At 38.1% G+C, this 27424-nt stretch overlaps 1 protein-coding gene and 1 non-coding gene across 2 annotated transcripts in view; one reads left to right on the top strand and one right to left on the bottom strand.

The window, feature by feature from the left end:
* Positions 1-27424, top strand: part of LOC134652421 (zinc transporter ZIP11-like) — a 61047-nt gene that overhangs the window by 4043 nt on the left and 29580 nt on the right. The gene's annotated exons all lie outside the window — the stretch shown is intronic.
* On the bottom strand, positions 18606-18709 carry LOC134652525 (U6 spliceosomal RNA). Its single transcript, XR_010097188.1, has one exon. It is a non-coding gene; the product is annotated as a U6 spliceosomal RNA (small nuclear RNA).

Below are 27424 nucleotides of genomic sequence, written 5' to 3'. Positions count from 1 at the left end.
TTTCGATTCCGACAAAGAAGACGAATCCACGAATTGCTATTCCTGCCGAGGTATATATAGTGCTTTTCTCCAAACATGCGAGGAAATAAGGTAAAATAATAATAATTTAAGCATCAAGCATCACTCAAATCGAACCTTCACATCAAAAATGTCAAAACCAATTTCCCTCTTTAATTAATTTTTAAAAGTTAAGGGTACAAACTTATTCTGCCAGTCAGTACCATTCAATATTCGTTCATTCAATATAATTGTGCAATATAGTTGGTCAAACCAATTTGTCAGTCAGTCAATTATACCCATCCTTTACTTTTGGATGCTAGTACTAGTGTAAGACAAAGATAGTATGATTCTCTCTGTCTATGTTTGAAATGAGAAAGTCCTTTGACAAACTATATAAGCTTCATGAACACGGATGAGATCCTTAAAAAAATATAAAAATAATCTTTGATTTTATTAAGCAGTATTCGCACGATCATACACGAGCACAACGGTCTTGTAGGAACGAGACAAGTAAGGTCGTTTATCTTACTATCTCACTCTATCCTATAGCTTGAAATGATAGCTGATCGGGTCGTGTAGACGCGGCTCGCGGCTATAATAATTGGCTGTTTGCGTTTTTTATTTTTAAAAAGTAAAAAACACTACAGTAATAAGTTATTACTGTAGTGTTTTTTTCATTCCCGTCCGCTAGAACAGGACAGCGATAGTTTGATTTTTTTTTATTAGAGTTTGACAATAACGAAGAACTTCCCGTACTATTTTTGCTACAATAAAGTGAACATTTCCGAGCATATTGGAGAAAAAGAAACTTATCACGGTCTAAAATGCTTACTAGCTGGCACGCTATGAAAATGGCTTATGACTACCACAAAAATTCTTAGGTACTTATACCATTGGATTTTAAGGGTTATCATTCTCCTGGACAACTAAAAGTAGTCCAGGCAACGAGTGACGCTAAAAAGTTGATTCACCCGAACCGAACCATTATCACCAGCAAATACCAAAGCACATGAGTATCGGTCCGCTGCCGAATAGCGTGGCGCGGTCGTCGACCCGCCAGACGCTGCCGTCACCCGCCCGATAAACTATTTTACTGAAAAATTCGCCGCCGTCGTGTCATTGAAGCCAACCTTGACGTATTGTCGCGTCTGTGCGTGGGCTCTCAAGCCATGTTCACAATACACTAATATTGCCACTTCACTATAATGTACATTGACAGTTTTTGAGTTGAGTTTTTTATTCCCTTAGTTATGTCCTCTTTGTGTCATTTCAAAGTTATTTCTTGCTGAAATTACATTTGGATGTCGCACGGAATCAAATTAAATTGTTTCACTTTGTGTATGTGAATAACACAACAATTTTTTACGACATAAAAAAAGGCAAATCAATTTTTCGCCTATTTTGCAGAGTATATCGGTGAACTAAATCTTTGAATTATTAAAATGTTACTACAACTATTACGATATATTGATTAGTAGTAAAACATACTTTACTTCATATTAACGATTGTTTCAGCAATTTGCGTGGGTACCTAATGATATCTCATTGGACCTGCCAGTCCGATCCCCTATTTAAGTCTCAAAATTTACTACTACTTTAAAGCCACATTGCCCTTTATTAACAATGTTTGACATTTTGCATTTTTGCTTCAAAATTATTTTTTCAATAATTTTGAAGAATTTCTTCACCTTTACAGTTGAACTTTGAAGTTGCCACGTAGGAAGGCGGCTAAGACGTCGCCTGCTGAACATAGGACTCCCCGATCGACAACATATTGTTATTGTTTATTTCAGAGATTAAAGAAAAAATTACAATCTAAAATTAAAAATTAAAATCGGTTAGTTACGAAGTGCGATCCGCCGCAGACCGTATATCAATCGGCTGAATTAGCTCCCTGGTACCTAGTAAGCTTTAAGAGGTCCTCCGCATCTACGCGCGGTCACTATGGTTTCTTGTGTACTTTGATGCTCCAGTAACCTCTCTACCTAGGTACTTCCTACCTCGACAATCAAATACAAAAAAACTACGGCTAAAGCATATTTGATTTTTTTAAATACCTATTTAAATGATAACTTCGTAAAACTCAATACCTACTACACTTAGAATACGCATGTTGAATAAAAGTCTGAGGCTTCTTTATAATTAAATCCTCTTGCGAAAGTTTTCCAAAAGCGAAAGAAAAACCTATTGTCTTAAAGTTAAAAAAAAAATACTTTCTTAACTAGTTTTTGTTTAATAGCATCTTGCCAGTGATTACAAGTATCCGACATTCTAAAACTCATCCCGGTTGAATTTGCAGCGCAAAAAGAACGATCTCGAAATGTTATATCGGCGTTTTTGATGCCACAGGTAATATCGGGTAACAAGCCAAAAACACCTTTATTAATAAGTACTTTCCTTGTCGTATTCATAAAATACATAAACATATTTTCGCTTATCGCAATGACTTAAGGCTTAAAATAGTTTAAATGTTGTTGACTTTCACTGTAAGTTCTGCATTTTTCTTTGAAGATAAGTAACAGTTCTTTGTTGCCGGCAGCCGCCGGGTATGCATCGTCCTTATTATTATACGAATCATTGCGGCTCTGACAAGGTAACTTTAGGATTAATTACATTATGACGATTAATATTCTACATGATAACGCGTACAATTAGCATTTTTCATTGTTATGACGATCCATTTCTTGTAAGTTTGATGTTTTACTTCATATCAGAGCGCTATAGCGATATACTAAACAACACCTTCAAATTCAAGGCAAGGCAAATATCAACATTTTTGACAGACTTAGGTACCTAATCCAAATATTCGAGTATTAGGTCAGTTGGATACGTTAAACAATAGGCCGTCTTAACGCTATAAGCGATCTTTTCATGACAATCTGTAGTTATGCGATTAACAGCTACTGTATACGTAATTTGGTAATAAGTATAGTATTCCATTTGTTTAATAAACTTACATAAATTGCAATAAACTTCAATGCAAAGACCCAGGCTAGGTACTAAAGACGCCAAGCCTTATCCGACTGCATTTGAATCACAACAATTATCGCATAACGCGGATCATTCTCCATAACGCATCGATTAAGAATGGAATGTAATAGGTACATGTTATACAATGTTACATGTGATTGTCAGAATGAGAAGTAGCGGGCGGTTGAATGGTATGCGATAAGGCGGTCGATTTAACATGGTAGTTAGCCGGTGCTGCAATGGGAAGACGCGTTATATCGCGCTGCGCCCCTGGGACACGCCTTGCCACAAGCGGAACTTATTTTATAATTAGTTTGAAAGGTGGTAATTTTTATACATTTATATCCTACTCCCACTCAATTATTAAATTTTTATATGCGAATGGCCAACTTAAATGGGAAACTGGGAGGGTTCGAAAAAGAAAGAGTTTTTATTACTAAGTAAAGGCCTCAACGCCAAGTTAACTTAATGGCACCAACGGTCCAAGTACAAAAATAATGAGAAAACAATAGTAATTAACTGTATTTTTAGGGTTCCGTAGCCAAATGGCAAAAATCGGAATCCTTATAGATTCGTCATGTCTGTCTGTCTGTCCGTCTGTCTGTCCGTCCGTATGTCACAGCCACTTTTCTCCGAAACTATAAGAACTATACTGTTGAAACTTGGTAAGTAGATGTATTCTGTGAACCGCATTACAATTTTCACACAAAAATAGAAAAAAAACAATAAATTTTTGGGGTTCCCCATACTTCGAACTGAAACTCATAAAAATTTTTTTCATCAAACCCATACGTGTGGGGTATCTATGGATGGGTCTTCAAAAATGATATTGAGGTTTCTAATATCATTTTTTTCTAAACTGAATAGTTTGCGCGAGAGACACTTCCAAAGTGGTAAAATGTGTCCCCCCCCCCCCCCCCCCTGTAACTTCTAAAATAAGAGAATGATAAAACTAAAAAAAAAATATGATGTACATTACCATGTAAACTTCCACCGAAAATTGGTTTGAACGAGATCTAGTAAGTAGTTTTTTTTATACGTCATAAATCGCCTAAATACGGAACCCTTCATGGGCGAGTCCGACTCGCACTTGGCCGCTTTTTTTTCTTATTGAATAATCAGTTCATTTCACGACTCTTCTCTTTCCGCATAGACTCTATGTCCAAGCAAAAAATAACCATATTTCGTAACAGGAATTGTCAGTTATCGTTGAGTTATTCTCAACATCCGACAATTACGTAAAATATTCCGGATATACACTATTATCGCGATAATCGAGAGTATTTCTTCGTTGGTCTTTCTTTTCTTTGTCTTTGCGACCATAGCTGCAGGTGCGTTCCGGTGACACTTATCATGTACCTACATATGCCATGATACTACAAAACAAACTGCACTTGTAGCCATACCGTGATAGTAAGAAAATCGCGTTTCTTATCATGTCCGACACGAACCATAGTGTCCTTAAGGCCTGATTTAGACGGCGCGCGAACTCGCATGCGATTTTTGTTACATTCCGGACCATTGAGGTGACAACAATTCAGCCGACCGATCTAACGACCGTTCTCGCCCCGTCTAAATGAGCCCAAATACTCCCGCTGACAATCGCTGGACATTAGACCGCAGCCCGCAGGAGATCTCGCGGGCGAGTGGCGCCCGCGCATAATGGGAGTCGGCGAGTGCTTTGTGCCGACGCTGTTATTATGCAGATTAACACCGTCGGGGATTTGTTCGAAATATATCGTAACAAGCGGTCCTCCAGGCGCCGATGCGCGCCCCTAATTTACGAGGCACCGGGAATGCGACGGAGCGTTAGATTCTTCGGTCTTTTTCCTTTTGGTCGGTTGGAGGCTTGGAGGTTTCGCGTTCGGTGATTGGTGTTGATAACGCTTGGGGTTTTTTTTACAGACGCATCGTTTGTAACATGGGTGTTTATGCTGTTTATAGCTTTTATTACATTCAGACAGTTTAATTACTGTGTTCAGATTCATTTAGAAGCGCTAAGTATACCTAAACTTACAAATGTGCAAAAATCTATTCTCTGTCTTACTATTATGATGTAAATTAGTATCCATAGTCCATTTCTCTCCACCGGGTACAACATCTTCTTCGGATACCTACTTAACTCATAATCATGGTTTCAATATGAACCTTGGTACTTCGTGGTTTTGCCAGCCAATTTGTGCCTAATAACAGCTGCTGTTTCAAATTTGAACAACGCGTCATTATCAAACAATTTGCAAGGATTATCCGTAATAAAGTAAACTACGTATTTGAAAGACATGTGCAACTGAGGCGGTGATGACTGAGCTTTCACCTGTCGTAGCTTTTATTTTTTATTGGTTTAAACATTGCAATTTGTCATGTCCTGTCAAACATTAAAATTAGGAACTATCAACATTTTGTATATTATTATAACCTACAAAATACAAAGTTATCTTAACACATTGTTTTGGATATCGTAAATTGTAGTTTCCTAACCGATTTAACATTTATTCAATTCAATTCAATTCAATATATTTTATTTCGGACCATGTCCATAGTGTTAGTGTACATTCCCTTAATCTTATGTTAGTGAGACTTATACTAAATTACCTATAATAAATTATAAACTACGCCTCCTTATACTAAACGTCATTTGTTTATATTCGGTTGTAAAGGAAATGTTTTTTGAGAAGAAACAGTGTAAGTACTGAGACCATGTTAAAAATAAATTACCCGTAGACCCACAAATACTGTGGTGCACTAGAAGTATTGTCGAGCCGTAATATGTCGCACAATTTAACTTCGATCAAAAATACTGCCGGACTATAGTTTGGTCGAATAGTGATATGTCGCACAATATCACTTCGCAGAATTGCAGTGTCGTTAAAAAAATTATGTCGCACAATCGTGCATCGCACACTTGGGGTCGCACTTATGTAATAATCCCGAAAAACGCATGCAATAAGCAGCGAAAATAATTTTGATAGGTAGTATAGGTACCTACCCAGTAAAATTTAATACATAGGTACTTAGTGTAGATTTTTACTTTTCTAACAGCTGTAGAGCAACAGCGGGCCGGTTGCACAAAATCGTCTGTATTATTAATAAAGTTTGATACGCGAAGTTTTAAAGTTCTCTGCTTAACTTTGTTGTGCTTGATCAGTCCGTCATGCAACTGCAGTCTATGCAACCGAACCTAAATACATGCAAATTTCAACGAACTGCCATTACTATTTTCTGGTTTGGTTCCAGCGGAACTAAACGTCACGTTTCCATCACATATAATATTTGCAGTATATTTAAAAAAATAGCTGTTCTCTCGCTTGCGCGCCGGGCGCGGGGCCCGGGCACGGGTAGGCCGGGCGTCCGGCCGCATTCCTGCGAGGCTCCCGCCCCGCGCTGCGCTCCCTGAAGGATGGAATGCTATCTAAACATGCTATTCATTAGCCTTTCACTGGCCTGGACCTGACTTCTTCTTAGTTCTTCTTAGGTTAAAATCACAAATTCCACTGTTTTGGCGTTTTTACGTACATTATAGCACAAGTTTTTGGTCCGCGCTGCAGTTTTTCTGTCTCCCTGATTTCCCTGAAGGATGAAATACTATTTATTAGCTTTTCATATGATTAATAAAAAAAACTTTAGATGAAAATCACCATTTCCACTAGTTTTGGCGCTATCGCGAGTTTGTGCCTCGCGCGACCGTGAGGCGCTCTCCCTGAAGGATGTAATGCTATCTTAACATGCTATTGATTAGCCTTTCACCGGCTTTCTGACTTAGATGATATAAAAAGTTTTTACAACTTAAAATCGTGGTTTTTACTAAGTACTTTTGCCGCTTTCTCGCAAATTATATTACGAGCTCGTGCCCCGTACGGCGGCATGTCGCTCTTCCTGAAAGAAGGAATGCTGTCATCTGTTGACTTATTTATTTATATGAGCCTAGAGTGTCCCACTGCTGGGCAAAGGCCTTCCTCCTCCCTTTTCACGTATCACGGTCTCCCACCAGTTACTGTCAAAGGCGTCGAAGTCATCCCGCCAACGTCGTCGTCGGCAAACCGCGACCTCCAGTTCGATTTTGTGGGGCCCAATTGGTTGACTTTAATACTCTTAATGCTCTCTTATCTCTTAAAAGCCTCGATAACGTATGGCAAATTTTTGAACTATTCACGTGTTTCAGTATTGCCTATACATCCGATACTTGCAAACCAACGTAACTGCACATAGCTCACGTCGTTGACTAAAACAAATGAATTCACACGCCGATTAGTTATTGAAGGACCTCCATATTTCAATGTTATGAGACATTAAATAGAGGGTTAAACAATTCTGTTACCTATGTATATCTATGTATGTATTGGCAACGCCCGGACAGATATAGTCTACTAACCGACATATCTCCACATGTCTCTTACTATACTGTTTTTTTTTTCATTTTCGGCTAAAACAAGTACTAAATATTCATTTGTTTTAGTCGATATTTATCCAACACTTAATGTTACTACTTTACAAAACATTGACTAGAGGGTTAAAGAATTTGTTTACATTCGCAACGTCCGGACATAATTATACTCTACAAACCGAATGTTTCAAGCTATACACCTACTGAATTTTTCTTCATTTTTGCTAAAGCAAATGAATACAAACATTTTAGTTGATATATAGGCAACTCTTAATGTTGCTACTTTGCTAGACATCGGCTAGAGGGTTAAAGAATTCAGGTTTCCGTGGCTCGGTAGATCGTTGCACTTGTTGCGCGTGGCGCATGACCCCGGCGGAATGCGCCACGTGCATACCCGAATGGAATGCGCAACTGTTTGCTTTTTCATTTTTTCTCGCCTCCACCACAAACAATACCAAACATGCCATTTCACAACGAATTCTTGGCTAGCGCGCGCTGTAATAGCGTTTAGAATTGACATTTTACTTATATGTCGAACGGCAATTAGGTAGTATTAAGATGTCTAAAAGTAATTGCATAAAGGGTGATTCTGACTTTGGGATATTAATCAATACTGGGTAATCGGTATAAAGAGATAGATGCAATTAAATATATAAAAAAAAACAGGGAATTGTTATTAGGTAACGATTTTTTATTTAAACAGTCTTAATTAAGTTATATTATTTATTGTCTTAGAATCGTCACTGTGAATCATCACAACGGTGATTCAGCTGCGTTATATTGACGTTCGAAGCAGATATTTTTTTGTAATTACCCCATACATGAAACTTTTCGGGAGCGTCTAACTAAATTGATTACTTTGCAACAGATGTTACCTACTTTTAAAAACTATTAATGTGTTTTCATTTCCAATGAAAAACTATAATTAGCTCCTTTGATGTATTAATTTAGCCTTAATTTGGTTGTACTATTTACAGCTTAAATTCCTTGATTAGATAGGAGGATATTGGGGCCCGAAATAGCGGAGTTTGGCTCGCGGCGCTCATAAAGCGAAGGATATTAGGCGGAAGTGGCCACGGCGGAAAACGCGTTTCCGGAAGACGTATCAATAACGCTCTCGATGCGCTTTTACGATTTCCTGTGCGCTCCGACGCGACGGCGCCGGACGCTCGGATCGTGAGCTAAAACAGAGGGCCTACCGCGAACCACGTTCGACGTGTTGCCTCCCTGTCACACTTACGTACGAATTTACAAGTGCGATAGAGAGGCAACACGTCGAATGTGGTTCGCGGTAGGCCCTCTGGCCACAATCACTCCTTTATTAGCGTCGGCAAGACATTATTTATTTATGCTGGTTTGCAAAATTTTCAAATTGCAATTTTGGGGATCGGTGGATGATTTGATTCATAGACAGTTTCTTTTTTGGGCGATTTTAAAACGTTTAAACTTAAACGCCTGACTGGCTAGAGATTATTGCAGAGTTATATTTTATTTATGATATCAACTGTTCCGTCAAAAAAGGAAAATGCACCTGGCCACAGAACATTCCTACCGACGAATTACAGGATAAAATAATAAATGCCACCTGGTTTTAGAGACTGAAAAAGATGCAACATAGAATTTACTATGGTTTCCAACACTATTCTCAAAAATAAAATAACGTAATTTTATCCTGCTATTCTAACAGCGCATGACGATTATAGTTCATTTTCGCATGCACTTCCTTTTTCGATTCCGGTCCATTGTTTTGTTCAAAATATCGAATATATTCTAGTGTCTCTGTTGATTGGCAATGTCTTTTTAATAGTCACCAAAATATCACATAGTTAAGAGAACCTACGTTCATGTAGTGTCACGTGGATTCCCCCAGCCCGGCTGTGGGCTTTACCCAGCGGAACCCACAGACAATTAAAGTTACTCAATTAACCAATCTAAATCATACCAAAAGCTCAAGCAGGTGCTAACAACTTATTTCCATCAACCTTTCAGGGGTTTCTAAAGGATGTCAAATGAAATGTTAGTTTTTGTGACACATAATTTATTGTTGTTGTATGCGTTTTCCATTTAAGATTCGCACTTCAAAAGGATCATTTATTAGCCGGTCATGCAGGCCACGTCGGGCGTGCGCATCTGCGTCACGCGCGCGTCACCGATCTAATTGCCTATTAAGCGTTTAGTTTACAGCTCCCATTATTCAACTAAGGGTTGACGTTGGTTGCATTATGTAATATCAGCGACTTGTATTGCGGGCTTACCCTTGCGATAATTACTCCATTATAGGAGCTTGAACATGATTATGTATGTGCATATTAAAAATGTGTAGCCTTCAACTGTTTTTATACGACACGGGGAAGTGGATCTACCAGTTCTTCTATATTGATTTGACGCATGCAATTCTTCAAAGGAAGAGTGGATATTACTAACCAACTTAGCTAGCCCCAGCTAAAACTCTTGGGTATTGTAAGATAAGATAAGATAAAAGATAGTTTATTCAAGTAGGCATAATTACAATGCGCTTATGAACGTCAAATAAAGCTAAGTAGACCGGCTCCAATCCTACACCTCTGCCCCGAGAAGATTTCAACCCCCCTCAATTGGAGGAGGGTATCCCAATATGGGACCGACAACAAACTCGGCGGGACACATCTTTAAAAAAAAATTACATCTTATAATTAACATGCATTACGAGAAAATAAGTAAAAAAAAATCTCATTATTAGCCATTCTCAGTCTTATAAATTACGCGAATCAGCCATTAACTTCAAAAAAGATTAACCGTTGCAACTACTTATTTGAAGTAACTTCAAGTCAAGATGACTCTTGATCGACAATCGATTTGTCTGACCAAATTGAATATAAGTAGGAGGAGGAGTGCCCACTTATTATAATTGTCGTCGGTGCCGGTGCGTGTTGGTGCGTGGGCGTAATGACGTGGCCCATTGATAATTCACCTGCTTACCATCGGCACGATTACCAGGGTTCATTCACAACGTTTACTAAGCGTATCACTTTAGAATAACCAGTATAAATATGATCTACGATCACTTTTAGCTATAACGGCGTTCGGGACGAGACACACTAGCGGGGTATGCAAAGTCAAAACAATGTTTTCTCAATGAAATCTGCAGTAGTGAGTAATTCGAAAGGCCTGCAAGGAATGTTGCATTAGTCGAAGGAAATCCGCATGCACGACGCCTTATGCATGTACCTACATATTGCTCAGCAATGACATCATGTATTTTGCATAAGATGTTTGTCACAAAGGGTCCGTATTAGGTATTGAGCTTGCCTGTGTTTCTAGGAACTAAGCTGCTGGCATTTAGGTTACGAGAAAGGCTTAGACGATTGTGTTGTTAATTTAATAATAACATGTGCTTAATAGGTCTTGTATATTTTATTTTTGAGCTTTTTAAAAGATGAGAGCATTTGAAAAACATGCCGTCCTTACATACATTCATTTTGGTAAATGTCGATTTGCGAATAGATTGTCCTTAATCTTTGTTTACTGAAGTAATCGAAGTAACTATATAATGTAACGTGCATACACATGCATGTATGTGGTGTTGGCCCACGTTGCAATTAGGTACACATATTACGGTTCACACTCTTGCAATGTTTGAGTTACAAAGATACAATATGTTCGCGGTTGGCTCCTAGCACAATAGAATATACATGAAATAAATATTTTTAAATAGGTTTAACAAACATTATAGTACTCGTACACCATGAGCTCATGTTATGATGGTAGATTGTTGTTGAATATCAGTAAAACAACCATTAGAAAATCATCCATATGCTTATTAAATAGGCCGCATTTTTAATTATTTTCACATCTATATGTTCTGTACGTTCACTCAGAAATATCAGCTCTAGTGTTATGAATTATGATGATGTCTAAGTAAATTTGACGTTGAGTTAATAATCCTTTACATGTGTGTTTGGAAATTAAAGTTAATTATGTGTTTATAAACATACATATATAAATAAAAATATCACTATACTTATTTCAAAGAGTATGTGTAACAGGACAACATAAAGGACATGATTTATTTCTTAATACAAGCTAAGCGCCATTCAGAGTAGGTATGTATGAGTATGTACGTATTCCAATAATTCGATCAAAGAAATATAGCACAGATTCATACTGGTCTATTTATAAATCAACACAATTCCGCTCGCATGAAAGTTTAAAAAAGCATCCAAAATGTAATGTTTGCTCTATATTTAGGATTCTCGCTATTGTATGTTTATAGGCGGACGTGACTAAGCGGCCCAGAATCGGGGCGACAATGCTCTATTCTTGTATTGCTCGAGAAACGTTTCGTTCGGACCTACCGATCAGATCTTCACTTCTCGATGGAGACAATTGTTTCCACACGTTATTTGAACACAGCTCATGTAATTTAACGTCGTACTTAAGCACGAGGTTGAATATTATTAACCTGTTTAAGCTACCCATGGGTCATGTATCGTGCCCTAACCACATTCCACTTAGGTAGCTCGAACACAATAAAGGCGCCGCACGTATTAGTTAAGCGCATATGTTTTATAAGAATGCTGTCTTGTTTGACGTTTCTACCTCGGTACTTTGTTTATTTACCAAATTGTTTTCGACTGTTTTCGGTAGGTATCGATGTTTAATCATGTGACTTAAATAGACAAGCCAATAAAGAACGAGCATTGCGTGCGGTCCGGACACACACAAAGAATTAACGGTAACGCACCTCGCCACCTGACTCGACAAACAACCTGTATTTCTCACAGGAAACTGGCGATCGATCAAATCACACCGCCAGTATGCAAACGGAGGCATCGGTAGATTTGCTGCGCTAAAGAGCGTCTCGGGGCGGAAAGGGGACGCCGCTAGGGCCCTGCACTCACGTGGAGCGAGACACAACAAGTCCGGCATCAAAACCATGCGCGTGCGCTTACGAATTGCATTCCCATACAGGGTAACGGCGCTCGCTCGCCCATCTCGTTCTCACCAAAGGTCTTCAGTGACCTCTCGCTCGCGCTTCATGAATGGAGGCGCCATGGAATGCGGTCGCGTGACGTGCCGGCGCCGACGCCAATCTCGGTGCACTTCACCATAGGGCTAGTTGAACCATTGTAGCTACCTCTGGCTTCCAATTCCAATCGTTGCTTACCTAAGTGAATGCATGTTACTTTCACACCAACACAATTAACTAGTAGTTCGCCCCGAACTGAGAACTCGCGGTTAACAAAAAAATATATATCGATTGACTTTGTTGCACCTACTTAGGTACTCGTATAGTGCGACATAAAATAATAGAAAATAAATGAGGGCGCCACTTTCTACGTACCTAACTGTCACATTTTTGACGTAAAATGCTTACACACGGCAACAATTTAGTATGGACATTTTTGAGTTCCATTTTATTTAATTTCTACTATTTTATGTCGCTCTATAGGTGGCAATGGATCAAAGATCGCGTGGATTTATTGCAAGGTCTGTGGAGCCCTTAACTTATTGATTTAAGCAAAGAGTAGTATGCATAATATAGTTGGCCAAGCAGATCTTGTCAGTAGAAAAAATGTAGGCACGAAGGGATATGGTCTCATAGAAAATTTGAGTTTCGCGCCTTTTTCTACTGACAAGATTTGCTTTTTTGCATCAATTTTGAAGCGCCATTTACAAGTTTAGCGTTAAGTAATTTAAATGGCGCTATTTTTTCGAATAAAGGGCTTCGTATACGGCTGTCTCTCCCCTGGATTTAAGTCACCACCATAGAGATTAAAATAAACTGTATCTGTGCTAAGCCGAAATATTTCCTGTCAAATGTCAAATACATATATTATGTTTATTGTATTTTATTTTTATGTTGCTAATTATTTCAAAATGGTAAATCTAAACACGATATTATAAAAGTGTAAGTCGAGCACTTTCATTTGATACTAAACTCGACCATGTTTCTTGCAAAAAAATGACCAGAATAGCAAGACCTCTCACAAACAGCTTTTTGGCCTTCTAAGCTCTTCTAGCTCAATAACCTCTTGATCGGGCCTGCTCATAATTTAATGACTAAAATATAATGCCCTCAACTACACGTTTACCCAATTTCATTTAAATTAGAACAAATTTACTTAAGTTATTGAGTATCAAACTATCTTCTGACAGTTCAGCTTAAAAACATCGAAATGCCGAGACGTGCCGCTAGCCAGCCGCGTGTTCAAAGTCGAATGTAAGAACTTCGCTTCGCTTCGCTCGCTCGTTCGATTAGGTATGCGGTAAAGTATAATTATATCCAGTAACTTAATGCAAAAATAGTTCCGTTTTCCTGTTTAATCCTTGCAACTTTTCTAGCAATAGAACGTAGGTGTTAGGTGTAAAATTGAAATCGTCTACGTTAATTATGTCAAAGTCAGGTAGTTAAAAAACGTGTGAAAATTGTATTCATAAACGAAAAAGGCAGACTCAATTCCCAATACCTATTCCAATTAAATAGTTAATCGTCGATCAAACCTGTTTATTGCCTGAGGACTAGCTGTATGCAAAAAGAAATCTAAACAAAGAACTATGTTCGTCAGTTGATATGGTAAAGCAAGGGTGTGCAAAAAGAAATAGAGGGTAATACATAAATAGTGCAGGAGGTCTATTCGAACTTTACAAAATGACAGCGTTTTACACAAAAATAAAACGCTAATTAAATAACTTACCATATTCGGAACCAAAAGTAATATATTGAGAGTGGCAACACTGTAGTTAGTCGTATTGTCCTTTTCTAGCATATACGTCCATCTCTCTCCCACACCCCCACCACTTCAGGCAGTTGCGTTTGACAATTTTGACAGTTAGAAACAAACGCAAATTACCTCATTGTCTCAAAATTATAAATATTTACACCTGCCTGGATTAAAACTTTTGGTTCCGAATATGGTAAGTTATTTAATTAGCGTTTTATTTTTGTGTAAAACGCTGTCATTAAACAACTGTACCGATATTCGGAACCTAAAGTAATATATTGAGACGTGTTTGTTATCGCCTGGTGGTGGGAAGACGCCAAGCCAATGTGATTATACATGTACTTACATATTATGTATATGTAATATTATTATATTAGGAGTGTTTAATTAATTAATTAATTATGTAGTACACCCTTTATTTTAATACATGTGAGGAGAGAGGTATTTAGTAAAGCATACAATTTTATATACCATTATATTATGATACTAACTTTCCATTTTATATACGTATTTAATGTAGGTACTTATAAATTTTCAACGAAAATAAGTGAGTCACCACAAGGGTGCTATAGTACTTAATTATATGTATGTGAGACTATGTAAAAGAAGATAAGTCAGTCTACTCTTCAGGGAGCATACAACATCTGTGATATGGAGTGATGTAATTAAAATATGAAAAGATAAAAATCATAAAGTACTCGAGTAGTTTTTATTTATAACTCCCAATTATTGACAAATTTGATAATAATTATCTAGTAAGGTAAGCAGTTGCAGGATATAACAAGGACAAGACCTTTCTTATTTCCAGAATCCCTCAGGATTAAGTAGACGAATATTTTAAATATTCGTTATATCACTATCACTACCCACAAAGTTAATATTGGGTAGGTACTTAATAAAATGTCATAGGGAATACTTTTAATGATTTTACTGAATTCTTTTAATGACTGTGAGCCAGTGTGAGCTATTTATTTGGTTATAGCTATAAAATGCATTTAATCGTTTGTACGCTTTACTAACGCGAACGCGAGCTAATGGACCTAAACAAACCTTACTTAAAATTGTGAAGGTTACTTTGAGAGCTTAAGCCATATCATAATACTCATGTGTGCACGACGCTTTTTGGTGCTCTTGGCGTTCAAATGGTAAATGTAGAATTGCCACAGAGCTTTATCAAAGATATTTGTATAGGTGCAGCTCATTCTGCTTATATTCATGTTTAGCTATCATCAAGTGACCTTAATTGTACTCATTATTGTCTATATATGCAGTATGAGTAGTTTACCTTATCTGGTGCCTACTAGTAGACATAAACTTGATTGTTTCTGAACGCTAAAGTGGCTTAATTTATGTAAACCATTCATAGACATAGCTTAATTCTGAATATTCAGTCTTCTCTTTCCAGATTAAGAATAAGGTACTTAATTCGAAACCTTAGCTCATCGCATATGTGTTTTTAACCAAAATGAAAATTTGTGTTTGTTTTGTGATTTTACATTATTTGCAATAACTGTGCGGAACCATGGGGTCCCCGACCTTTTGCCGGGCACCCGTGGGCCCAAAGCCAACAGCGCAGATGCCGTTTAAGAGGAACCTATTTTATCCAATGCTAGGGTCAACACTTTGTCGAATATATTTGATATTTATGTATATTTATCCTCCTTATGACCTAAGGGTAGGTAATTGTAACTTTTTGATATCAAATATACGCAGAATAGTCAATTATTTTGTATTCTGAAGTGCATATAATATTACTGGATTTGGGCCAGTGTGCTTTTGTATACTATATCTCTGGCCTACTATATAGGCTAGTCTATTAACATCCCGCCTCCTGGAAGGCAGTATACGGACTTCTTAGATATATTCACGGTAGTGCTAAGAGTGTGGGCCTGGTTTTCCGACACTTGACTGCATGAGATTATTTTTTTCAGGTCTCGAGCAAGAAGGGTGCCTAGATAGGTTGAGGTCCTCAACTTGTGGATTTGGTAGGAGCAAGACACAGACGGGGTGTAAATTAGTTAATCCACCATGTTTCAAGAGATTCATGTGCATTCATGCCTTCAGGTTACACTGTAGAGACAGACTAACACTTTGGCAGAGTTTTGCTAACATATAATAAATGATTGCATTTGTTTGGGTGTACAATTACATGTTCCACACCAAAAACATAATTATTTATATATTTCAATCTATTTTTGAAAGGTTTGCGTTTCAAAATAGCTTCGCCTTTTCGCAAGGCGTGCTCCTGTTCCCCTATTTTATTGTGCAAAGCGAACAGTATCACAATGCTATAATTTTGTATAAATTGAGAACTAGAGGGTCATGCCCTAGACGTGACCGCCCAGAAACTGTGCTAGAACCGTTCGTGCAAACCATTCAGTCACTATTTTTAAAAACCTTTTGTAGTGGGTACATTCCACGGTCTTAAATTTATTAAACGTGTAGTATCAAACTATGACAAGTCATGATAAGTGAAATAAGTGATAACAGTATCTGGTCCGTGCATAGAAGCACTTGCCCTTGAGGTTAGGGCATGGGTAGTTTATTATAAACTTAATCCGTGCATAGGAGCACTTACGATACAGGTGGTTTAAAACTTCCAGGGTCACAATACAGACACAAGGGTGTAAAATACATAATTCATAAACGCCCGTTAGGCCAGTTTTGTATATTTTATTTCAAACATGCTTGTGCAGCACCGCCAGCACATGATAATTTTCCTAATATACCATGGCAGTCAGGGATATAATAATTATGTAAAAAGGTAGGTAACCTTGGTCATGTCGTGTACATAGGTAGGTACTCGTAAACATGTTAACTGAAAGACAAGTGCTCTCCAGCCAAATATAATTTATGCAACTGTGAGCTGCTCTTACATTGGGATCATATGTATTTATTTCTAGTCTGTCATATTGTAGCAGGCCTAGACTTCAAAGGTTTGTAGATGTTTATAGGGCCGTTAAACGGACCTTTTGTACACCTTGAGCAGGCTGTTTGTTTCACACCATGGGTAATATATATTGTAAACATAGCTTATTTCAGAATGGAATCGTAAGCTCTGTCGTGTCGTGAGCTTACCGAGCCTGATTTAATTAGAGTCCACAGATTGTATGGACCTTGGAGGATTGACCACTCCTTATTCTAATTATCAATATTCTGCCTGGGCTTATAGTCGAAATTAGGTGACTAAATCTCTTAGTATTATCTATGCCACCCAAGTTATGAGGCTTAGCGTCTCCAGACCACAATTTTATATTAGGGTGCAAAGATTTTTTCATCTTTAAAATAAAAATGAGTCGAGATAGGCCTGGAATCTTAGGTTTTTATTTTACCTATTATAATTTTAGAAATGTTATGTAAATGGAAAGCAGTTTTCACTTTTACCACAGTTAATTAGCCCAATTTCGGGTTTAGCCAATAGGGTGTTCGGGACCCTTGAAATAGATTGGTAAACAAAAATGAAAACTCTAATAACGAAGCCTTGCCTATTTCGACTGATTTTTACCCAAAACATTATTTTAAACCATTTTTACTTTCTCTAAAAAGAGATATTTACAACTTAATCTTTGTAATATTTTTGTGATTGTGGTCTACTCGCACGCCTGTGTTATGACCATATCATTTATATTTCTGTGAATATGTCTGACGTGCCTTGCGCAGGCTTACATAGGTTATAATATCATCATCAATAACTTGACGTCAGTTTGTGAACGAATCAAAGATTCTTTTGGCACACCTTACGCAGGTGTAAACATGGCAGCCTTGCGCAGGTTTAGATAGGTACATAATATATTGGTTTCATCACAAATAACTTGACGTTAGTTTGTGAACGAATCAAAGATTCTTTTGGCACACCTTACGCAGGTGTAAACATGGCAGCCTTGCGCAGGTTTAGATAGGTACATAATATATTGGTTTCATCACAAATAACTTGACGTTAGTTTGTGAACGAATAAAAGATTCTCTTAGGCGCACCTTAGCAGGTGGAACCATAACAAACGTAAGTTTAAGAATAAGTATCATTCAAATCAAATACCCTGAGTGTATGGGTAATATTCCCTAAGTTGCGGGTTCCTTGCTCGACAAGGTGAAAGGCTTTACGCAGGCTTTAACAGGCACTTTTAGAAAGTGTCATTCACGGTGACGTGCAGATTTGCCAAAACTAAACTTTAACTCTACAGTTAACTAATATAATTTGACAATATGAACCAAACCATGCGTCTTCGTCAATGAATCAATCTAAAGATTCCCGTATCGTTAATGCCCTTCCATGTCACAGGCTTCCGATTTTATTTGAAACGTTTAATTTAAGTGTACTATTTATGTAGGTAGGTAAGTAGGCTTAAGAATTGACCCTCTTGTATGTAGTTACGTATAGAATTAATAGTCAAGTTATTCAAATTCAAAATAACACAAGCACATATAGCACCTACATGCAAGAGTTCTTTTCCTTAACCTTTAAAGCTGTAAGTACCTGCTAAGTTATATATTTAAGTAGGTACCTACCTACATAAATCAAAGATCTAGTTGGAGAGATATAAGTTGATAGATACAGAGTGAAATACTTCACGAATTCGCATGTCATTCTTGCGCAGAGCCATGCTAATCTCTCTCTATGTCTAGTCAGATTTAAGTTTATGTACTGCCGAAGTACTCACTTTCCACAAAAATAAATGCAATGTTTGCGATGTAGGTTTGTTCGTTACCTTGTGTCCCTTAGAGCGGAAATATCGTCGACTCCTATTCGGGTACACGTTATTTATCAGCAAGTTTATTACCAAAAAATTAATTTTGCAATATTATATTAACCCGGAACGGGATAAAAAGATAAATTGCTGATAGATACTTGGACAGATAAAAAACCTACCCGTCTATAAGCTTCTACCTTAATACGTAGGTTCTACGTAACACGTATTAACTATCCGATCCATTCGTATTCGAAAACACAAATCACTTGAAAGGGTATACCTCCACACATCACCATTTAAGTATTATATAATTTCAACCGTTATTATACACACACAAAGATTTAAACTAACAAGACTCGGAAGAGACTTAATAAAATTAAATTATAATGGTGACACGTGCACGCTTTACCAGCTCGATGTGTTTTCTACCATGTGTTTTAGTATTTTCATTGGCATAGCCACGGTGCGCGCAGGCAGCCTTTGAAAACACTTGCACATCACTATTCCGGATCATTTTTATTTGCTAGATAGTTTAACGGACAACTAAATTTAAATATTTATTTCGAACGGCAAAAGCCGTTAGAAACTGTTTTTCAATATAGTCAGCTAAACTGGGGTACAAATTCAAAAACTCACCAGCAGTTTAGCTTCACGACCTTCCAGATGGAAAAACAGCAAGCCAATAAGGTAATTTGCGTTTGTTTCTAACTGTCAAAATTGTCAAACGCAACTGCCTGAAGTGGTGGGGGTGTGGGAGAGAGATGGACGTATATGCTAGAAAAGGACAATACGACTAACTACAGTGTTGCCACTCTCAATATATTACTTTAGGTTCCGAATATCGGTACAGTTGTTTAATGGTCTCATTTTTACATTACTCGCGGCGCATTTCGCTTACACAATTATATTACAAGCGAGACCGCGAATGTTGACCAAATCAGATCAATTTTTGATCATCGAATAGGCCTTCAAGTCAGTTGTCTCTCCAGGGCGATGGGAACGGGAGCTGGCGCGCGAGGTTGACGGACCACATACCACAACCGGTCCTCGGGAGCCTTCCGAACCTCCATACTCGACCAGAGCCTTCCACTTAATATCTCTACAAGAATTAATTTATTTCGAATAATTTCAATAAATTCCATCATATAATTAACATTTACTGGATTCTTGAATGTTGATCGTTTGATTAGTAATTTTAATGATGCCTTTTTACAGTTAGTGATCTGAATGCGGTGTAAATTTTGTTTGGCAATCGAACTGTCGTTATCACAGATCACTTATCTTACCTACATCTCCGGTCACTATCCATTTGCGTTGTGTTCTAGGGTTAAACATTTTTTCAACCAGGAAGTGACTTTTCCAAATAAGAGATCATATTCATAATAAATCTGGATCAAATTCGTAACCTGCTATTACAATCAGAATAAGATCTTGGGCTGTTGTGTGTACAGTTCGGTTCGCGCATTAGCGTCGCTTTTGCCAAACCTGGACGTTTCTTTACAGTGTCAAATACCGTAAGGTGCGACTATTATGTATTTGTGATCGCGAGTTTTCGTATGCAGTGTCCGGGGGAGATAATCTAATGATGCCTCTCACTTTATCATGAAATTCGGCAGTGTTGTCTGTGCTACGTGTGGTTACTGCGAGTCTTCATAAACGCTTAGCAATGCAGTCTCTTTATCTCGCTAATCTTCTTCGCGTTGTGATCGCGAGTCTTCGTAAAAGCTTCGTAATGCGGTGTCTGTGGGATATAGTCTATTATTTATTGATGCTTCTTATCCACCTCGATCCTTCCCGTGCAACTCGGCGGTGTGCTTTCACACGTGTCTTCGTAAACGCTTCATAATACGGTATCTATGCGACACCGTCTGTTAGTCGTTGAGCCTCTCACCTGCCCGATCCTTGCCACGGAATTCGGCGGTGCGCTCTCATCTCGCTAATCTTCTACGCTTTCGATTGTGGATTTATTAATTGCTCATTCGTTCAATGCCCACATTTTACATTCCAATCATCAGATTCATATTTTATTTCCGATTTTAGATATCGAGCCGTTGACTTGTTTATGAATGTTGGCTGACGGTGTTCGCCTTGTCATTGTTGGTTCAATCAATCAATTAAGCAAGTAATTTTTCACACCACCTATTCGGAAAAGAGCTTTTTCTTCCCTGCTAGGAGGGATCAAAGTAACACTTTTCTGTTCTAGCACACTATTTTTAAATTTATATGCACATAACTTTTTTAGCTTAAATAACCTGTCTAAGTATCAGATTGTGTCAACACTAAGATTTTTTTTTTCCTTATAGTTGATGTGAAAAGCAGTATGTGTCACACGGTATCAAAATTATTTCGTCTTGGGCGTTAACACTTGAATCCTTCATTACGCTCATTCGCTTCATTCAGGATTCAATGTACTTACGCCCTTGACGCAAATATATCATTTTGATCCCTTGTAACACAAACTACTATTGTGATGTTGGTTTGACTCTGGTTTGAATAGAAAATTTTACATTGACTACATTGCAAGATGTTGGTTACAGTGTAAGAGATATAAACAAATGAAATCTAAAATTAAGTAGTTTCATTCAAGGAGATTGCGATATATGCTCGTAATACGGGCTCTGGCCCTACGCTCATGATAGTGTCTGCACTATAATTACTAAATGACATTACAAGTTATAGTGTAGTGATTGGAATGAAGGAATAACGGCAACTACTGAAGTTGGTTTAAATATCGCTTCAGTATTGACAGTGTGCCTAATGATAGGAATGATGGAATTACGAATAAGAAGATAATGAAGTTATTAAATAACTCCGTTCGAAAATTAATCCTTCTGTTTAATTCCGTTTAATTAGGTACAATGGCAAACTAAATTTCTCATATCATTCCTCTATTTACAAGTAGGGCCAATAGAATTTGCTACTTAGTAACATATATTTAAGTACCTATCTATAATTGTAACTCAAATGTCCAGTTAAAGATGAATTAACGAACTGTCCCACTTACAAAATATTTTTTGTGTATTAAGGAAAAAAGTACCTTGTTCTAGATTGTGAATAAGGATGATTTCTAATTGCATTATATAGCTTTACCTTTTTAACTGACAATCGACAATTCATTTAGTCTTGGCGAGTATGCAAGTTCAGTATCGAGTGGCTGTCTTAGTCACAAGACTTTGATCCGATTTCCTTCTTTATTTATACGTTTACGTACTCATCTTCTAGCTTTACATGCTCATACTTAAAGGTAAATATGCATGAATTAATATTGCAAACTCGGATAAGCGGGCTTTCGAATCGAGCTACATACTTATATCGATTTATAATTAATTAACAAGCTTTACCCTCCGAAATAAAAACATTTAAAGCCGAAATTAACATTAATATTAGGTACTACCCACAAATATTACAAACAGTCAGACATAAAAGGCATTCGGCATATAACGATTATAGAACATTGACAAAAATATAGCGAACAGCTATCTTAACATTATACCCTTGGGAGTAAAATCCCGCATTACTCCATGAAATAACGCTGTACCAGAAAGTGCGATGAAACTTAATACGGAGCAGACAATAAGCATACTTGACTGTCCTGGGCGCTCCTGCATCCCATTTCTACAGCTTGCAGCAAAAGTACCTAAACGAGTGAGGTGTTGAAAATAATCTACACTAGAGATGCCACGAATATTCGGCCTATTCGGCCACTATGCCGAATATTCGGTATTCGGCCGAATGTTGCCTACTATTCAGCCGAATACCGAATATTATCTGTTGCGCCTACCTAAACAGAAGAATTACACAATAAAAAGAACCAAAAACTAGGTTACAATTAATATTTTTAATGTATTCTTGGAAAGTCGTTAAATACCAAGACCTTTTTATGAGCATTATTTGTTTACATTTATTTTATTTTATCATGGGTCTGATTTGATTGACTCTAACAATACCTATTCATTAATTCTGTTCAACAAAAAATAAGTATACCTTAGCAAACGTTATGCTTTGTTGCCGAACAGTTTTCATAATATGTAATTGTAATTCAAAATGTTCGCATGTCATGCCGAATTATCGGTCGCCGAATATTCGGTAATCGGCCGAAACCGGGGCCGAATATTCGGTATTCGGCCAAAACCACTATTTGGGGCATCTCTAATCTACACATCACTCTATTTCACAACATTAAAGAGATATTCATTCATTTACTTTTAGATATTCATTTTAGATTTATTTACTTCTGTTGCTGACTGTGTACTTAATGTTAGTATTAATTATTTATACTGTGATCGAGCTGCGCCCGCGCCGCAACTCTTAAACATAATTTTCACAAGTAACGGTCGCCAACCGGCCCCAAGATTGCCGCCGTCGTGGTGTATGCTCTACTTGATTTTGTCTATCGTAGATTAATTGTAAACATTGAAAATTGAAACGGATTTACTTGGAGTATTATTGTTGACTATTGTATCCCTGAGTAAAATCGTAGTTACAATTTTACCCGAATTAGAAAGACGTTTTTTTTAACATTTACTAGAAAGTTACGTTTTTAATGGTACCTTTAGGTACTTATTTACCTAATTGAATTCTGATATTAAAACGCTCCATTTTCTATTATACACAATAAAATCACTTTTTAATAAAAAAAAACTGTTTTACCTCAGCCGGCCGGGCGTCTGGTACTGGAAAACAATGAACAAAACCGCATAGTACCTACTTACAGTGAGCTGCATAGCTGCATTGCCATTGCGACTTTATGAATGAATTCCATTCATAATGTGTCTGTAATCTCACATGACGATTATAACATGACCTTATAACGATCAAAATTTGTTGGTTACAAAAATAATCTTAGATATTATTTAGCATTAAGTGGTATGCATTATGATGTCATTTTATTAATGATAATAAACGATTAGACTTGCGCTGTTGCTGCTAAACTCATTTGTCAACAAATTTTGCGCGAAACACCAACCACGTCTAAGTGGAGCATACTCCGCGCGTATCCGTCTCGACGGTGAGCAGTGAGCGATGCAAGAGGTTGCTGTTAGCCTCCCATGCGGAGCCCCGCTGTCTGGCAGCCGGCGCCCCCCTCCCCCGCCCGCCCCCTCGGCCTTACCTCACCTCCCCTCACCTCTCACCGACGCCGTCTGCTCCCGCGCCTGCGACACCTATCACAACCACCACATAATGCCAATTCAACATTCTAGTTATGCTTATCAATCGCTTTGTTCCAACTCGGCGAGACAAAGCGCGCTGCCGACAAGCTACCATCTTCCGCCCCATATGAATTAAGTGTCAAATCTCTTGTAGACAAAGAAACAGGACTAAACATTACGGCGTCGAGCGCAATTAGACCAATGCACGAAATGTATACGTCAAACTACAAATAAAAACAGTTAAAGATTGCGTTTCTATCGAACGAAATGAAATCAACATCTTGTCTGTATATGCTTTTTGACGGGACTAGAGGCTATTAATTTAAATTCGTTTATTTATTCACAAAACTCCGTCTAAACTGATCACGAAGATATAACTCAATCATATTTTAAGATCTTTATTTTTACTACGATTCTGAATCGCGTCAACGTCTGAAACATTGACAGGGCTCTATCAATAGAAGGTCTAATGTTCAATTTGATAATTATATCTATTTACGAATAGAAAACAAACATTTAATACGTTTTAGTCAATTTGTTTGATGCCAATTAGCAGGTTTCCTAATAGTCGTTTTATGAATCTTCGTTAACATAAAACGTTCTAAATTGCGCGAGTCGTATGAGAAGAATTTGTAAATGGGAACGTGTGAGTGAACATGTGTTTCTCACGTTTAATCCTCCAGTAATCTGCGGACGTGCGTGATGCTGGCTCAGATGACATCACTTGCTGTAGCTTCCACGGCGTTTTAGTTTCATGAAGCTCGTCAATCGACTATTTCATTAAGGTCACTAAGCCCAGTTTCATATACAATGTGCGTACGTAACATTCATGATTGTCGCTTGTTTATAAAGAAAGACATGTCTAGCTTGTTGATTGCGCGTATCATAGGAGGTGTTTGATTGTACAAGTGTGGTGATGGGGCGGCCTCGGCAGCGGCTCCGGCACACTAGTCCTATTTCGACAGCCAGTTGTGCAAGTCGATGGAAATTCCGGTGTCGCAGCAGTCAAGTGTGCGGGCAGGAGCTGCGCGCGCCGCGCCGCGGTATGAATGGAGCTTCGGTATGTGGGTCACGATGTCGTCAATGGCCCGTCGGCAGGGCCTCGCGCCACCGCCGTCTCTTGCTCCCCCATCGGGCCGTGAAAGTTGTCAGTACTTTCGCGACTGAACCGTCAAAACAAATGTATGCTCTAACCCGCTATAACTGAGTCTCATTTCGTACGGCGCTTACGAACGTTCACATCCGCTTCGGCGATTTGTGCGTGCCTTCGACACATTCTACTGCAGTTTACTGCTGGAACTCTATAGTCTTAGACCGAGTGTCGTCTTTGGCTTGTCCAGCTGAAAATTCGGCCGCGCCGTATGCTCGTATTGCTAGTGCTTAGGAATTCACTTCCGGGTAGGTCGGAAAGTGAAATGGACTCGTCTGTGATGTAATTGGAATTCGGATATGTCCGGACTCGAGCCATTCAGTTGACATAATAGGTTGCGGGCCTCGCTGTTTTACGTGACACACAAAACTGTTAAAGCGACGATAGTGCGTAAGATATTCTTTTGTCACAGCGGGATAACTTTATTGCCACATAACTGAATAACTTAGAGCGTCGCCGATGCAATACGGCTCATTTAAATTTACAACACTAGAAGTAATTTATTAGGTAATTGATCACGTCTGTTGCATTTCTTTACACTTTTGATTTAGACACGAAGTTGATAAATAAAATCAAATTTGACTTGCTTCTGTTATATTCTGCATTGCGCAATACACAATTAATAGTAGTTTATAACTGCTACATAATGAGAGGCATTAAAATACGAGTGTGGGTTTAAGAAACGAACATTAGTGAGTTTCTTAACCCGTGGAGCGCCCTAACAAGACACGTGTGCTAGTACCTAGTATAGGAGTTCCATACTACGGTAATTCTGGGGCGCTCCAGGGGTTAATAGGATCACACGAGTGTTTTAATGCCTAATTATGTACAGTTACATACACTACTTTATCTAAACACATACTTAAAACGAATTAAAAGATAAACTGTACGTCAAATGGCGGTGAATGAAAACTTTTTTCACGCATGTCACGCATCCGTAGTTTTTTTTAATTCCTAGACAAACGAACTATATCCCTATTCTCATGTCACTCGAGATCAAATATCGTGCGGTTTATATAAAAAAAACAACGGGTTGCACTCAGGGAGTGCCGGCAGAAGTGAAAACTCAATAACTAGTGCAAAATGCACTATGTATAATTGAGGTTAAGGCCATCTAGCGTTAGCGTTAATTACTTGAAACCCCTAAGCACATCACTGTTAGTACTCGAGTTATATTAATACCAGTTAGAGCAAACCTCACTAGATGTAACAGTTTTTCATGTAATGTTATCGAGTTTTTCTTTATTGATTTCAATGCCATCTAAATGAGTGGCTATCTAAATCTTACGGTCACGTGATCGTCTTACGCTGTCTCGAGTTTAACATTTTTTCCCCACCTCAAAAAGTGCACAGCGCCGCTAAAGAAGTTTTCACTTCAAAACATACTAAATTGACGTTTCGTATCGATAACTGTTTTAATATCTATGGATACTAGAATAGAGACCCACTTCGTTTTGACTGCTGTTCCAAATTTAAACTCATAACGTTACAAAAAATCTGTAATGTAATAACATTAAAGTACAGATTTTACCTACTACCACAGATAAGAAAGTTCTCATAGTAAAATTGGTTGTAATAAAACTGGTTTTCCTACGGTTTCTGACCGCATTATAGAGCACTTATGACATGTGCGTAGATAAACAAGTAAACAATTCCTTATAGCAGCGGCAACCTGCGGCCCGTGAACCTGTCACTTGCGGCCCTCGAGCCTCCCTGGCTATTTTGTATGTAATATTGACTAACGACAATGTCATATAAAGTCAAAAATATTATCAAAGTACGGCCCGCGTAAACTTCGTTAACTACTATGTGGCCCTTGGCTGCTAAAAGGTTACCGACCGCTGCCTTATAACGTCATTCATGTGTATATGTAATTAACGATCCTGTTAAGTTAACAAACCTACAAGTATAATATAAGTATTCGATTTGTCAATGGATTCCATGAATCGCCATAAAAGTACTAAAACGGTCGATGATCAAGATAAACACGGGGATTGGAAAAGTGGATGCTAACACTAACAGCCACTTTACTGATCACTGTTAGTCCTTATATCGTTCCAATAAGGTTTACAAATAGACAGTTAACTGTGTCGACGATGGTACTAAACAAGCAGCACGTGGTCCAGTACATTCCTACAATTCAGCAGTAGCTCCGCGGCAGCTTTCTCCACCTCAAAGGCTCTGCCGCCTCGTGCATGTTTATTGAGTTAACCATCTCAGCAGGAATCTTGCGCATTCCGCTACATATACACCCAGTGACATGTCGTGTCCAAACGTAAATACACCTTAAACCCGTAAAGATTAAGAGCCAATTTACCCAGATACACACCACAATATCTGTTACCCGTTGTACTTGATGTGTATTAAGTTGACGGACCTCG

The sequence above is a fragment of the Cydia amplana genome, chromosome 11 (genome assembly GCF_948474715.1).
Source record: "Cydia amplana chromosome 11, ilCydAmpl1.1, whole genome shotgun sequence".
NCBI lineage: Eukaryota > Metazoa > Arthropoda > Insecta > Lepidoptera > Tortricidae > Cydia > Cydia amplana.
The sequence above is the reverse complement of the archived record's forward strand: the minus strand, read 5'-3'. Positions and strand labels throughout refer to the sequence as shown.